A 16106-nucleotide genomic window follows, 5' to 3' on the forward strand; every position below is an offset into this window, starting at 1 on the left:
ATACGTTTCAATCAGATCCCCCCTCAATCTTCTAAATTCCAACGAGTACAAGCCCAGTTCATCCAGTCTTTCTTCATATGAAAGACCTGCCATCCCAGGAATCAATCTGGTGAACCTTCTTTGTACTCCCTCTATGGCAAAGATGTCTTTCCTCAGATTAGGGGACCAAAACTGCACACAATACTCCAGGTGTGGTCTCACCAAGGCCTTGTACAACTGCAGTAGTACCTCCCTGCTCCTGTACTCGAATCCTCTCGCTATAAATGCCAGCATACCGTTCGCCTTTTTCACCGCCTGCTGTACCTGCATGCCCACTTTCAATGACTGGTGTATAATGACACCCAGGTCTCGTTGCACCTCCCCTTTTCCTAATCGGCCACCATTCAGATAATAATCTGTTTTCCTATTTTTGCCACCAAAGTGGATAACTTCACATTTATCCACATTAAATTGCATCTGCCATGAGTTTGCCCACTCACCCAACCTATCCAAGTCACCCTGCATCCTCTTAGCATCCTCCTCACTGCTAACACTGCCACCCAGCTTCGTGTCATCCGCAAACTTGGAGATGCTGCATTTAATTCCCTCATCCAAGTCATTAATATATATTGTAAACAACTGGGGTCCCAGCACTGAGCCTTGCGGTACCCCACTAGTCACCGCCTGCCATTCTGAAAAGGTCCCGTTTATTCCCACTCTTTGCTTCCTGTCTGCTAACCAATTCTCCACCCACACCAATACCTTACCCCCAATACCGTGTGCTTTAAGTTTGCACACTAATCTCCTATGTGGGACCTTGTCAAAAGCCTTTTGAAAATCCAAATATACCACATCCACTGGTTCTCCCCTATCCACTCTACTAGTTACATCCTCAAAAAATTCTATGAGATTCGTCAGACATGATTTTCCTTTCACAAATCCATGCTGACTTTGTCCGATCATTTCACCGCTTTCCAAATGTGCTGTTATCACATCCTTGATAACTGACTCCAGCAGTTTCCCCACCACCGACGTTAGGCTAACCGGCCTATAATTCCCCGGTTTCTCTCTCCCTCCTTTTTTAAAAAGTGGGGTTACATTAGCCACCCTCCAATCCTCAGGAACTAGTCCAGAATCTAACGAGTTTTGAAAAATTATCACTAATGCATCCACTATTTCTTGGGCCACTTCCTTAAGCACTCTGGGATGCAGACCATCTGGCCCTGGGGATTTATCTGCCTTCAATCCCTTCAATTTACCTAACACCACTTCCCTACTAACATGTATTTCGCTCAGTTCCTCCATCTCACTGGACCCTCTGTCCCTTACTATTTCTGGAAGATTATTTATGTCCTCCTTAGTGAAGACAGAACCAAAGTAATTATTCAATTGGTCTGCCATGTCCTTGCTCCCCATAATCAATTCACCTGTTTCTGTTTGCAGGGGACCTACATTTGTCTTTATCAGTCTTTTCCTTTTTACATATCTATAAAAGCTTTTACAGTCCGTTTTTATGTTCTCTGCCAGTTTTCTCTCATAATCTTTTTTCCCCTTCCTAATTAAGCCCTTTGTCCTCCTCTGCTGAACTCTGAATTTCTCCCAGTCCTCAGGTGAGCCACTTTCTCTGGCTAATTTGTATGCTACTTCTTTGGAATTGATGCTATCCCTAATTTCTCTTGTCAGCCACGGGTGCACTACCTTCCTTGATTTATTCTTTTGCCAAACTGGGATGAACAATTGTTGTAGTTCATCCATGCAACCTTTAAATGCCTGCCATTGCATATCCACCGTCAATCCTTGAAGTGTCATTTGCCAGTCTATCTTAGCTAATTCATGTCTCATACCTTCAAAGTTACCCCTCTTTAAGTTCAGAACCTTTGTTTCTGAATTAACTACGTCACTCTCCATGTTAATGAAGAATTCCACCATATTATGGTCACTCTTACCCAAGGGGCCTCTCACGACAAGATCGCTAATTAACCCTTCCTCATTGCTCAAAACCCAGTCCAGAATAGCCTGCTCTCTAGTCGGTTCCTCGACATGTTGGTTCAAAAAACCATCCCGCATACATTCCAAGAAATCCTCTTCCTCAGCACCTTTACCAATTTGGTTCACCCAGTCTACATGTAGATTGAAGTCACCCATTATAACTGCTGTTCCTTTATTGCACACATTTCTAATTTCCTGTTTAATACCATCTCCGACCTCACTACTACTGTTAGGTGGCCTGTACACAACTCCCACCAGCGTCTTCTGCCCCTTAGTGTTACGCAGCTCTACCCATATCGATTCCACATCTTCCCGGCTTATGTCCTTCCTTTCTATTGCGTTAATCTCTTTTTTAACCAGCAACGCCACCCCACCTCCCCTTCCTTCGTGTCTATCCCTCCTGAATATTGAATATCCCTGAACGTTGAGCTCCCATCCCTGGTCACCCTGGAGCCATGTCTCTGTGATCCCAACTATATCATAATCATTAATAACAATCTGCACTTTCAATTCATCCACCTTATTACGAATGCTCCTTGCATTGACACATAAAGCCTTCAGGCACTCTTTTACAACTCTCTTAGCCCTTTTTAATGCTTGCCCTGGATTTGTCGGCCTGCCACTTTTACTTTTCCCCTTTGTACTTTTTGCTTCTACGCTCACTTTACACCCCTCTGTCTCTCTGCACTGGTTCCCATCCCTCTGTTGTGAACTAACCTCCTCACACCTAGCCGCTTTAATTTGATTCCCACCCCCCAACCATTCTAGTTTAAAGTCACCTCAGTAGACGGACTCATGTGGAGCGTCTGGTCAACCACCGTTGTTGGTCCCAGGCGGCCAGTCGAGGTGGTCCGAGGGGTCGCAGGGTGAAGAAGGAGGGTCCCGAGCTCCAACTGTTTGTGGACGAAGAGATTGAACTTTGATAAGTCTGGCGCCTTTTATTTTCCGTTTTATATTTTATTCTCTATTAATTATATAGTTCCAGTAATATCTATAAACTGTAAATCATTTAATCGTATCTGGTGTATTGTCTGTTATTTGGGCGGGGTGGGGTACATCACACAGCATCCACACAAACTATTACCCAGTTTGGCGGGGCCGAGGGCTGTTTCCCTAGTCGACAGCGAGCCGAGCAACCCTGAGGATGGCCGGTGGGGGCTACACAGATGACAAACGACAATGGAGCCAGCACTGGTCCCTGCAGCACACCATGAGTCACAGGTCTCCAGTCAGAGAGGCACCCATCTATTACCGCTCTCTGGCTTCTCCCGTAAAGCCAATGTCTAATCCAATTTACTACCTCATCCTGAATGCTGAGTGACTGAACCTTCTCCTCCCATGTGGGACCTTGTCAAATGTCGTGCTTTAAAGTCCATACAGACAGCATCCACTGCTTTCCCTTTATCCATTTTCCTGGTAACTTCCTGGAAAAACTCTAGAAGATTGGTTGGACACGAAGTACCACAAACAAAGCTGACTATCCCTAATCAGTCCCTGTCTGTCCAAATACTCATATATCCTGTCCCTTAGAAAACCTGCCAATAACTTTCCCACTACTGATGTCAGGCTCACCGGCCTGTAATTTCTTGGTTTAGTTTTGAGCCTTTCTTGAACAGCAGAACAGCATCAGCTATTCCTCCAGTCCTCTGGTACCTCTCCTGTCGCTCAGGAAGATTTGAATATCTCAGCTAGGGCCCCTGCAGTTTCTGCACTTGTCTCCCACAGGGCCCAAGGGAACACCTTGTCAGGCCCTGGGGATTTATCCACCCTAATTTGCCTCAAGAAAGCACACAATGCCTCCTCTGTAATCTGCAGAGGGTGCATGACCTCGCTATTGTTTTGCCTCAATTCTATAGACTCTGTGTCTGTTCCCAAGTAAACATGGATGCATAGAATCCACTTAACCTGTGGCTCCAGGCACAGGTTAACATTCTGACTACTTCTGTCCCTTACAATCCTTTTGCTCTTAACATATCTGTAGAGTCCCTCAGAATTCTCCTTCACCTTGTCTGCCAGAGCAATGCCATGTCTTTTTTTTTTAGCTTTCCTGATTTATTTTTTAAGCGCTCTCTTGCATTTCCTGTTCTCAAGCACCTCATTTCTACCTACCTGCTGTGCACCTCCTGTTTTTTTTCCAACACCCCTCGAAAAAGAAGATTCCCGTAAACCATTATCCTTGTCTTCTATTCTGACAGGCACATTCGAGCTTTGCACTCTCAAAATTTCACTTTTCGAGGGCTCCCGCTTACTAAATACACCTTTGTCAGATCCATTCCGGTGCCATGAAGGTTGGCCTCAGAATCTCAACCTGAGACCCTGTACTCTCTTTGAAAATAGTGGCATTCCGATCACTAGATGCGAACTATTGCAAGGTCAAAAGCTTTAAGTTCCTCGGGGTCAATATCACAAATGACCTGACTTGGTCCAACCAAGCAGAGTTCACTGCCAAGCAGGCCCACCAGCGCCTTTACTTCCTGAGAAAGCTAAAGAAATTTGGCCTGTCCCCTAAAACCCTCACTAATTTTTATAGATGCACCGTAGAAAGCATTCTTCTAGGGTGCATCACAACCTGGTATGGAAGTTGTCCTGTCCAAGACCGGAAGAAGCTGCAGAAGATCGTGAACACGACGCAGCACATCACACAAACCAATCTTCCATCCGTGGACTCACTTTACACCGCACGCTGTCGGAGCAGTGCTGCCAGGATAATCAAGGACACGACCCACCCAGCCAACACACTTTTCGTCCCTCTTCCCTCCAGGAGAAGGCTCAGGAGCTTGAAGACTCGTACGGCCAGATTTGAGAACAGCTTCTTTCCAACTGTGATAAGACTGCTGAACGGATCCTGACCTGGATCTGGGCCGTACCCTCCGAATATCCGGACCTGCCTCTCGGTCTTTTTTTGCACTACCTTACTTTCCCTTTTCTATTTTCTATTTATGATTTATAATTTAAATTTTTAATATTTACTATCGTTTTGTACTCCAGGGAGCACGAAGAGCAGAATCAAATATTGTTGTGATGATTGTACGCTCTAGTATCAATTGTTTAGTGACAATAAAGTAAAGTAAAGTAGATGCCTAGTGTTCCCCTACACAAACTTGCTCTGTCTCATTCCCGAGTAGCGGATCCAGTATCACACACTCTCTTGTTGGGACTTCTACGTAGTGATGAAGGAAATTTTCCTGAATACTTTTGATGAACTCTATCCCATCTAGTCCTTTTACAGTTTGGGAGCCCCAGTCAATATGTGGAAAGTTTAAATCACTTACTATAACAACCATGTGTCCCACACACACACTGACCCTCACTGAGGGACGGTCCCACACACACACACTGACCCTCACTGGGGGATGGTCCCACACACACACACTGACCCTCACTGGGGGACGGTCCCTCACACACAGACTGACCCTCACTGGGGATGGTCCCACACACACACACTGACCCTCACTGGGGGACGGTCCCACACACACACACTGACCCTCACTGGGGGACAGTCCCACACACACACTGACCCTCACTGGGGGACAGTCCTACACACACACTGACCCTCACTGGGGGATGGTCCTACACACACACTGACCCTCACTGCGGGACGGTCCCACACACACACACTGACTCTCACTGGGGGACGGTCCCACACACAGACTGACCCTCACTGGGGGACAGTCCCACACACACACTGACCCTCACTGGGGAGGGTCCCACACACAGACTGACTCTCACTGGGGGACGGTCCCACACACACACACTGACCCTCACTAGGGGATGGTCCCACACACACACTGACCCTCACTGGGGGACGGACCCACACACACACACTGACCCTCAATGGGGGAATGGTCCCACACACACACTGACCCTCACTGGGGACAGTCCCACCCACACACACACTGACCCCCACTGGGGACAGTCCCACACACACACACACACACACACTGACCCTCACTGGGGAGCGTCCCACACACAGACTGACTCTCACTGGGGGACGGTCCCACACACACACACTGACCCTCACTAGGGGATGGTCCCACACACACACTGACCCTCACTGGGGGATGGACCCACACACACACTGACCCTCACTGGGGGACGGTCCCACACACACACACTGACCCTCACTGGGGGACGGTCCCACACACACTGACCCTCACTGGGGGACGGTCACACACACACACACTGACCCTCACTGGGGGACGGTCCCACACACACACTGACCCTCACTGGGGGGAAAATCCCACACACACACTGACCATCGCTGGGAGATGGTCCCACACACACACTGACCCTCACTGGGAGACAGTCCCACACACACACACTGACCCTCACTGGGGGACGGTCCCACACACACACTGACCCTCACTGGGGGATGGTCCTACACACACACACTGACCCTCACTGGGGGACGGTCCCACACACACACTGACCCTCACTGGGGGATGGTCCCACACACACAGACTGACACTCACTGGGGGACGGTCCCACACACACACACACACACACACACACACACACACACTGACCCTCACTGGGGGACGGTCCCACACACACACACTGACCCTCACTGGGGGACGGTCCCACACACACACCGACCCTCACTGGGGGATGGACCCACACACACACTGACCCTCACTGGGGGACAGTCACTTACACACTGACCCTCACTGGGGGATGGACCCACACAGACACACTGACCCTCACTGGGGGACAGTCCCACACACACACACTGACCCTCACTGGGGGATGGACCCACACACACACTGACCCTCACTGGGGACAGTCCCACACACACACTGACCCTCACTGGGGGATGGTCCCACACACACTGACCCTCACTGGGGGACGGTCCCACACACACACTGACTCTCACTGGGGGACGGTCCCACACACACACACTGACCCTCACTGGGAGACGGTCCCACACACACACACTGACCCTCACTGGGGGACAGTCCCACACACACACTGACTCTCACTGGGGGACGGTCCCACACACACACACTGACCCTCACTGGGAGATGGTCACACACACACACACACACACACACACACTGACCCTCACTGGGGGACGGTCCCACACACACAGACTGACACTCACTGGGGGACAGTCCCACACACACACTGACCCTCACTGTGGAGGGTCCCACACACAGACTGACTCTCCCTGGGGGACGGTCCCACACACACACACTGACCCTCACTGGGAGATGGTCACACACACACACACACACACACACACACACACACACTGACCCTCACTGGGGGACGGTCCCACACACACAGACTGACACTCACTGGGGGACAGTCCCACACACACACTGACCCTCACTGTGGAGGGTCCCACACACAGACTGACTCTCCCTGGGGGACGGTCCCACACACACACACTGACCCTCACTGGGGGACAGTCTCCCACACACACACTGACCCTCACTGGGGGATGGTCCCACACACACTGACCCTCACTGGGGGACGGTCCCACACACACACACTGACCCTCACTGGGGGACGGTCCCACACACACACTGACCCTCACTGGGGGATGGTCCCACACACACTGACCCTCACTGGGGGACGGTCCCACACACACACTGACCCTCACTGGGGGACAGTCCCACACAGACACTGACCCTCACTGGGGGACAGTCCCACACACAGACACTGACCCTCACTGGGGGACAGTCCCACACACACACACTGACCCTCACTGGGGGACAGTCCCACACACACACTGACCCTCACTGGGGGACGGTCCCACACAGACACTGACCCTCACTGGGGGACAGTCCCACACACACACACTGACCATCACTGGGGGACGGTCCCACCACACACACTGACCCTCACTGGGGGGAAAATCCCACACACACGCTGACCATCACTGGGGGATGGTCCCACACACACACTGACCCTCACTGGGAGACAGTCCCACACACACACACTGACCCTGACTGGGGGACGGTCACACACACACACTGACCCTCACTGGGGGATGGTCCCACACACACTGACCCTCACTGGGGGACGGTCCCACACACACTGACCCTCACTGGAGCATGGTCCCACACACACACTGACCCTCACTGGGGGACGGTCACACACATACTGACCCTCACTGGGGGATGGTCCCACACACACACACACACACACACACTGACCCTCACTGGGGGACAGTCCAACACACACACACACACACACACACACTGACCCTCACTGGGGGATGGTCCCACATACACACTGACCCTCACTGGGGGACAGTCACAACACACACACTGACCCTCACTGGGGGACAGTCCAACACACACACACACACACACACACAGCTCGGGTCAGTCGGAGCTAAGCCGAGGAGCCACAGGTCTTTCGGAATCCCTGGGCAGAGTGTTTTAGTTTGGTAATGGGGTGGGGGGAGTTATGGAAAGGCGAGGTTAGACTGTCTCTCTGCGGTAACCTCAGTGACTGATAGAATTAGAATCAGAATAGGGTTGATTATCTCTGAAATATGACATAAAATTTGTTGTTTTGTGGAGGCAGTAGAGTTCAGTACAAAGACTTAATGCATAAATGACATGTACCGAGCGCCCTAGGAAAGGTTTTACTTCTAACGTCATGGTCTTTCTGAGGAAGCAGTGCCTGGGTTCGGGTTAGAGATAACAGGTGCTTTGGAATGTGAGCTGTCTAATCAGGGGAGTGGGGTTTTTGTGTTGTGTGCCTGTGAGCTGGGGACCTTTGTTCGGCGGGAGGTGAAGAGAGAAGGCGCTGGAGAGAACTGGTCCTTGGGTTCGACCCGGTGGGGGACCGCGATTCGATGGAGCAACCTGCTGGAGTCTACTGAGGATCGGTGAATATGACTTTTGGAAGAGTTAGATTAGATTATAAGGACAATCAGTCCTCGTTTATTGTCATTTAGAAATGCATGCATTAAAAAAATGATACAATGTCCCTCCAGAATGATATCACAGAAACACAGGACAAACCAAGACTAAAACTGACAAAACCACATAATTATAACATATAGTCACAACAGTGCAAAGCAATACCATAATTTGATAAAGAGCAGACCATGGGCACGGTAAAAAAAAGTCTCAAAGCCCCGATAGCCTCATCGTCTCACACAGACGGTAGAAGGGAGAAACTCTCCCTGCCACGAACCTCCAAGCGCCGCAAACTTGCCGAGGCATTGGAAGCACCCGACCGCGGCCGACTCTGAGTCCGTCCAAATACTCTCAGCCTCCGACACCGAGCACCGAGCACCATCTCTGCCGAGCGCTTCGACCCCATCCCAGCCGCCGAGAAACAAGCAAAGCTGAGGATTCGGGGCCTTCCCCTCCCGAGTTTCTGGATCACACAGTAACAGCAGCAGCGAAGCGGGCATTTCAGAAGTTTCACCAGATGTTCCTCCGTGATCTCACGTCCGTCTTCATCAAATCAGGATTGTGCACGGCACCCTACTTGACAAATAACAGATCTCGTTCACCGGAGTGGCCACTGCGAGCTGCGTCGCACTGCCATCTTCTCCAACTTCAGCACATTTGACTGTTTATTTTATCTTTCTTTTCTTTACTAAGTCTTCAATTAAGTTAAGATTCATAATTCATAACTCCTTTAATCGTATGCAGTGAGCTGTCTGTTGTTTCTTGGCACTGAGTTGCAAATTACACAGCATCCACACAAACCAGGGTTTGAAACATGGAAACATCGAAAACGTACATCACAAAACAGGCCCTTCGGCCCACAAAGCTGTGCTGAACATGTACTTACCTAAGAAATTACCTAGGGTTACCCACAGCCCTCTATTTTTCGAAGCTCCATGTACCTGTCCAGGAGTCTCTTAAAAGACCTTATCGTATCCACCTCTATCACCGTCGCCGGCAGCTCATTCCACAAACTCACCACTCTCTGCGTAAAAAAACTTATCCCTGACATCTCCTCTGTACCTACTTCCAGGCAGCTTGAAACTGTGCCCTCTCGTGCCAGCCATTTCAGCCCTGGGGAAAAGCCTCTGACTATCCACACGATCAATGCCTCTCATCATCTTGTACACCTCTATCAGGTCACCTCTCATCCTCCGTCGCTCCAAGGAGAAAAGACCGAGTTCATTTAACCTATTCTCATAAGGCACGCCCCCCAATCCAGGTGACAGCCTTGTAAATCTCCTCTGCACCCTTTCTATGGCTTTCCACATCCTTCCTGTAGTGAGGCGACCAGAACTGAACACAGTACTCCAAGTGGGGTCTGACCAGGGTCCTATAGGGCTGCAACATTGCCTCTCGGCTCTGAGTTTGGGGTGGAAAAGCCAGTTCAGTCTCACTAGTTTGGCGGGACCAAAGTGTGTATTCCCTGGACTTACACAGCCAAGGAAACCAGGAGGATTCACACAAAAAATAATAAATTGTAGAAAAAAGGACTAATGAGGTAGTGTGTGGTTCAATGTCCATTTAGAAATCTGATGGTGGAGGGGAAGAAGCTGTTCCCAAAAAGTTGAGTGTGGGTCTTTAGACTCCTGTACCTCCTCCCCCTGATGGTAACAATGGGAAGAAACCACGTCCTGGGTGGTGGGGGTCTTTAACTTGCCTGACAAATCTGTTAGAGTTCTTCGAGGAAGTAACAAGCAGGGTGGACAAAGGAGAGTCAGTGGATGTCATTTACTTGGACTTTCAGAAGGCATTTGATAAGGTGCCACACATGAAGCTGCTTAACAAGATAAAATCGTATGGCCTTGCCGGAAAGGTAATGGCCTGGATAGGGAAATGGATGACAAGTAGGAGGCAGTGGGGGGGTGGGGGGTAATAAAAGGGGCCTTTTCTGGTTGGTTGCCGGTGACTAGTGGTGTTGTTCAGGGCTCAGTATTGGGACCGCTACCTTTTACGTTGTTTGTCAATGATTTGGATAATGGAGTTGATGGTTTTGTGGCAAAGTTTGCGGATGATACGATGATAAGTGGAGGGGTAGATAGTGCCGAGGAAGCAATGCGATTGCAGCAGGACTTAGATAACCTGGAAGAATGGGAAAAAAAAGTGGCAGATGGAATATAGTGTTGGGAAATGTATGATAATGCGTTTTGGTGAAAGGAACAATAGTGCGAACTATCTAAATGGGGAGACGGTTCAAACATCAGAGGTGCAAAGAGACTTAGGAGTCCTCGTGCAAGACTCCCAGAAGGTTAGTTTACAGGTTGAGTCTGTGTTAAAGAAGGCAACTGCAGTGTTGGCATTTAATTCAAGGACAATAATTTCGATCAAAACTGCTGGTACAGTACACATTAAAAATGAGACAACGTTTTTCAGGACCATGGTGCTACACGAACAATACAAAAACTAGACTGAATTACGTAAAACAACACAAAAACTACACAAACACTATAGACCTACCCAGGACTGCATAAAGTACACAGAACAGTGCAGGCAGTACAATAAATAATAAACAAGACAAGAGGCACAGTAGAGGGCGGTAGATTGGTGTCAGTCCAGGCTCTGGGTATTGAGGAGTCTGATGGCTTGGGGGAAGAAACTGTTACATAGTCTGGTCATGAGAGCTCGAATGCTTTGGTGCCTTTTGCCAGATGCAACGAAGGCGAAGAGTTTGTATGAGAGGTGTGTGGGGTCCTTCATAACGCTGTTTGCTTTACGGATGCAGCGTGTGGCGTAAATGTCTGTAATGGCGGGAAGAGAGACCCCGATGATGTTCTCAGCTGACCTCACTATCCGCTGCAGTGTCTTGCGATCCAAGATGGTACAATTTCCGAACCAGGCAGTGATGCAGCTGCTCAGGATGCTCTCAATACAACCTCTGTAGAATGTGGTGAGGATGGAGGGTGGGAGATGGACTTTTCTCAGCCTTCGCAGAAAGTAAAGACGCTGCTGGGCTTTCTTCGCTATGGAGCTGGTGTTGAGGGACCAGGTGAGATTCTCCGCCAGGTGAACACCAAGAAATTTGGTGCTCTTAACGATCACTACGGAGGAGTCGTCGATGTTCAGCGGAGAGTGGTCGCTCCGTGCTCTCCTGAAGTCAACAACCATCTCTTTTGTTTTGTTCACATTCAGAGACAGGTTGTTGGCTCTGCACCAGTCCATTCGCCGCTGCACCTCCTCTCTGTATGCTGACTCATCGTTCTTGCTGACGAGACCCACCACGGTCGTGTCATCGGCGAACTTGACGATGTGGTTCGAGCTGTGTGTTGCAGCACAGTCGTGGGTCAGCAGAGTGAACAGCAGTGGACTGAGCACACAGCCCTGGGGGGCCCCCGTGCTCAGTGTGATGGTGTTGGAGATGCTGCTTCCAATCCGGACTGACTGAGGTCTCCCAGTCAGGAAGTCTAGGATCCAGTTGCAGAGGGAGGTGTTCAGGCCCAGTAGGCTCAGCTTTCCAATCAGTTTCTGAGGAATGATTGTGTTGAATGTTGAACTGAAGTCTATGAACAGCATTCGAACGTACGTGTCTTTTTTGTCCAGGTGGGTGAGGGCCAGGTGGAGGGTGACGGTTGAACAGTTGGGACGATATGCGAACTGCAGGGGGTCCAGTGAGGGGGGGCAGCAGGGTCTTTATGCCTCATGATGAGCCTCTCGAAACACTTCATGATGATGGATGTGAGAGCAATGGGATGGTGGTCGTTGAGGCAGGACACTGAAGACGTCTTCCACACGGGGACGATGCTGGTGGGCTTGAAGCACGTAGGAACGACGGCGCCTCTCAGGAAGGTGTTGAAGATGTCAGTGAGAACACCTGCCAGATGGTCTGCACATCCTCTAAGCACTCTGCCTCTAAGACACCAGTCAGGTGGCACTTGGAGTATTGTCAACAGATTTGGGCCCCATATCTGAGAAAGGATGTGTTGTTATTGGAGAGAGCTCAGAGGAAGTTCACGAGGATGATTGGAATGAAGGGGTTAACATATGAGGAGCGTTTGGCAGCTTCAGGCCCGTACTCACTGAAATTTAGCAGAATGCAGGGGATCTCATTGAGACCTGCCAAATGTTGAAAGGACCAGATAGGGTGGATGTGGAGAGGACGTGTTCTCTGGTGGGGGTATCCGCACAGCCTCGAAAATTGAGGGGTGGGGGCAACTTTTAAGAACAGATGTAAGGAGGAGTAGTGAATCTCGGGAATGTTCTGCCACAGTCTGTGGTGGAGGCCAAGTCCGTGGGTATATTTAAGGCAGATTTTGGTTGTTTCCTGATCGGTCGGGTCATCAAAGGATATGGCGAGAAGGCGGGTGTGTGGGCTTGAGTGGGACAAGATATAGAATGGCAGAACAGACTCGATGGGCTGAATGGCCTAATTCTGCTCCTATGTCTCATGGTCATGAGCTAGTGTTATTTTGTGGTCATTGTGACGGTGTGTGCTGTGTATGATTGTTGGTTCTGTGTTTTGTACCTTGACTCCAGAGGAACAATTTTTCATTTAGCTGAAACTTGAACTTCACTCTGATCTTCCAAACTTTTGTGTTTGTGTTCCTGTTGTCACGAACCCCGTGACGGGGTTAAAGAACCAGCAGAAATGGAAAACACTTTGCAGTCCGGTATTTCTATTAACTAATAATATTTATTAGTAACTACGCAATACAGTAATATAAATGCAGATAAATCAAACAGGTTAGCGATGATTATATGTAAGTAAGTATATCTGTAAGTGTGGAAATATATGAAAACCAAGCTTCTTCAAGTCTAGGGGTAAATAGATACTGTCTTAGGATGATGAGTAAATTTCAGTTCAGTTCGTGGTATTGAGTTGAGTAGTGATGGAGAGAGCGAGAGAGAGAGATTTGAGTCTTCAGGTGAGCTGACACCGTCAATCTTCCTGTTGTCCTCTGAAATCCTTTAGAAGTCACCAACTGTGACCACAACAAAAGGGGACCGTCCTTTTGTGGTGGAGTTATCAACCCAGGTGAGGGTTGGACACACGAATAACTCCCCACCGGTCACACCCTGTTCACACTGCGAGAGCCACTGATTGATCCGCCTAATCGATCCTGCACAACCCACTTTTTCTGGGGGCACAACAGGGCTCATTCAGTGCCGAAGACCATGTGTCTCAGGTCTATCATCTGACCTTCTATTTCATCTCCCCGTACTGAGTACCGACTGTCTCTCAAATAACAGCTCCTCCCTTCTCTTTCTGTAAGAACGTACAAGCAGGCGATGTCCTTGGGAAAGTATGAACAAACTGTGAGCAGTCTTCGTCCCTCTCTCGCCTTCTTCCTCTCTCTCTTTTTAACAAGGTGTCTCTCCCTTTTCAAAAGCACAGTTCGTAGGGGTAATTCAGGACCCCGTAACACTGTCTATTTATTTATTTATTTATTTATGTACTTGCTTGTTCATTTGTTACTTCAGCGATACTGCGCAGAACAGGCACTTCCTGCTCAACGAGCCGCGTCGCCCGGCACCCTGCCAATTCAACCCTAGCCTAGTCACGGGGGACAACTTACAATGACCAATTAACCTACTACCCGGTACGTCTTTGGGCTGTGGGAGGAAATCAGAGCATCCGGAGGAAACCCACATGCACACGCAAGGGAAGCCTTTCGGAAGCCCGAGCTGTACTAACGTCCTGTGAACCCCCAGGCAGCCGTCGGCTCCCCCCCAAAATTGCACACCCCTCTCATACTTAAAGTACAAAGTAAATCCATCATCAATATACATGGATCTCACCCCGAACGACCCTGAGATTCATTTTCTTGTGGGCATACTCAATAAATCCAAGAACCAATGAAAGTCTGTACCCAAACAACAGGACGGACAAACAACTAATGCGCAAAAGACAACAAACTGTGCAAAGAGAAAAGAAAAAAAACAATAATAATAAATAAATAAATCTGATTTCTAAAAGGACATTCAACTCATGAACACTACCTCACTCTTTTTCCTGCTTTTTAATTTAACTTCTTAATATACATACATATACATATATAAGTATATAGATATGTTATAATTGAATTACTTCTTTATTTTTTTCGATATTTATCATGCATTGCATTGTATTGCTGCTTCAAAGTTAACATAGTTCTTGACATGTGCTGGTGATATCAAACCTGATTCTGATCATGAGATGAACAGCCCTTGAAAGTGGGTCCATGGGCTCTGCAAACTGGTCAGTGTTGGGGTGAGTGAAGTTATCCCCTCTGGTTCAGGAGCCTGATGGTTGAGGGGGTAATAACTGTTCCTGAACCTGGTGGTGTGAGTCCTGAGGCTCCTGCACCTCCTTCCTGATGGTTGAGGGGTAATATCTGTCCCTGAACCTGGTGGTGTGGGTTCTGAGGCTCCTGTACCTCCTCCCTGATGGTTGAGGGGTAATAACTGTTTCTGAACCTGGTGGTGTGAGTCCTGAGGCTCCTGTACCTCCTTCCTGATGGTTGAGGGGTAATAACTGTTCCTGAACCTGGTAGTGTGAGTCCTGAGGCTCCTGTACCTCCTTCCTGATGGTTGAGGGATAATATCTGTCCCTGAACCTGGTGGTGTGAGTCCTGAGGCTCCTGCACCTCCTTCCTGATGGTTGAGGGGTAATAACTGTTCCTGAACCTGGTAGTGTGAGTCCTGAGGCTCCTGTACCTCCTTCCTGATGGTTGAGGGGTAATATCTGTCCCTGAACCTGGTGGTGTGGGTTCTGAGGCTCCTGTACCTCCTCCCTGATGGTTGAGGGGTAATAACTGTTCCTGAACCTGATGGTGTGGGTCCTGAGGCTCCTGTACCTCCTTCCTGATGGTTGAGGGCTAATAACTGTTCCTGAACCTGGTGGTGTGGGTCCTGAGGCTCCTGTACCTCCTTCCTGATGGTTGAGGGGTAATAACTGTTCCTGAACCCGGTGGTGTGGGAACTGAGGCTCCTGTATCTCTTCCCTGATGGTTGAGGGGTAATAACCATTTCTGAACCTGGTGGTGTGGATCCTGAGGGTCTTGTACCTCCTTCTTGATGAGTGAGGGGTAATAACTGTTCCTGAACCTGGTGAGATTGGTCCTGAGGCCTCTGTACCTCCTTCCTGATGGTTGAGGGGTAATAACTATTCCTGAACCTGGTGGTACGGGACCTGAGGCTCCTGTATCTCTTTCCTGATGGTTGAGGGGTAATAACTGTTCCTGAATCTGGTGGTGTGAATCCTGAGGCTCATGTATTGTACGTCCTTCCTGATGGTTGAGGGGTAAT

Source organism: Mobula hypostoma, chromosome X1, assembly GCF_963921235.1.
Source record: "Mobula hypostoma chromosome X1, sMobHyp1.1, whole genome shotgun sequence".
In the NCBI taxonomy this organism is placed as follows: domain Eukaryota; kingdom Metazoa; phylum Chordata; class Chondrichthyes; order Myliobatiformes; family Myliobatidae; genus Mobula; species Mobula hypostoma.